A 1221-nucleotide genomic window follows, 5' to 3' on the forward strand; every position below is an offset into this window, starting at 1 on the left:
AAAAAAAAAAAAAAAAACGACAGAAAAAATACTTCTTAACTAGGATTAAAAAACAGTGCCCGATTGGAGTTGAAAGTCTTCGCGTAAATGGGGCAGCAGAGGAGGGCCGCAGCTCCCTCCGACCCCTTTTTGCCACTTCGGACATCGCTTTTCCCGGACAACCCCCCGAGTTCCCGCACAGAGGAACTCGGAACGGCCCGAACCCCGCAACTCAGATCCGTGCTTTTTTCCTTATGTCAGCTCGGAGCGGCCGGGGCACAAAACACGGAGCCGCCCAGGGAACTTTTTTGGGAGCTCCGGGGGGGCGGATTTACCTTTCCCGGAGAGCGGGTGGCGAAACTCCGCCGAACTTTGGACCGGACCCGGACCCCTCATCCGCGCTGCCCTCATCTTCCTCCCCCACCCCCCCGGCTCTCTGTGCCCGCTCGGCCGGAGCGGAGGGTTCCGGCTGAAGGCTTTCGCTCCCCGGTGGCTCAATTAACGGGATTATTGTCTTCCTACAGAGAGGCATCAGCTCGCGGCCCGCGCAGCCCCGGCCCCACCAACCCCCACCGCCGGGAAATTTAACATAAACCCGCAAACACCCGCGGACGCCGATTTCTGCCACCAAATCCTTCGGGAGGAGGAGAGGGAGGGCACGGCGAGCACCAACACGGACTCTTTTTTCTTTTTTTATGATTATTTTGTTTTCTTTCTGTTCATTTTAAGCTTTTTCCCTCCCCCGTTTATATATATATATTTTTAACTTATGTTTTTCCTCTCTGCTGTTTTCCTGTTTCTCGCTGATGTTTCGCAGCGTAAATCCCCGCCGGTGCGCGCAGCCCCGGTACCAAAACGCGGCCCCCGACCTCTCGTTAGAGGCTAAAAAATGGCTCAAGCGGGGTCATCCCGCAGCATTTCGTTGTGAGGCTCCGGGACGCCGAAGGCTCCGGGCCCGGAGACTTTTCTCTCTAAACATACGTTGCCTCAGCATCTTTATTTTGGGGTTGGGTTTGTTTGGGGGTTTAAAAATGGTTTAAATAGAAATTTAAAAAAAAAAAAAAAAGGAAAAGAAATAAAAGGAAAGGGAAAAAATAACAAGGGAAAGGAAAAATTAAAAAAATGAGGGAAATGTATTTATATAAGGAAGAGAAAAAACAAACTGCGGGGTTTGCTGCCCGCCGAGCGGAGCGGCGCAGTTGGGGCTCCGGCGGCCCCGGCAGCACCGCATCGCACCGCACC

General features: G+C 53.0%; 1 protein-coding gene across 1 annotated transcript in view; it reads left to right on the plus strand.

Moving 5' to 3' along the window:
- Window positions 1–1221, plus strand: part of BARHL1 (BarH like homeobox 1) — a 3907-nt gene that overhangs the window by 2193 nt on the left and 493 nt on the right. The window lies entirely within an intron of this gene.

Source organism: Meleagris gallopavo, chromosome 19 (genome assembly GCF_000146605.3).
Source record: "Meleagris gallopavo isolate NT-WF06-2002-E0010 breed Aviagen turkey brand Nicholas breeding stock chromosome 19, Turkey_5.1, whole genome shotgun sequence".
NCBI lineage: Eukaryota > Metazoa > Chordata > Aves > Galliformes > Phasianidae > Meleagris > Meleagris gallopavo.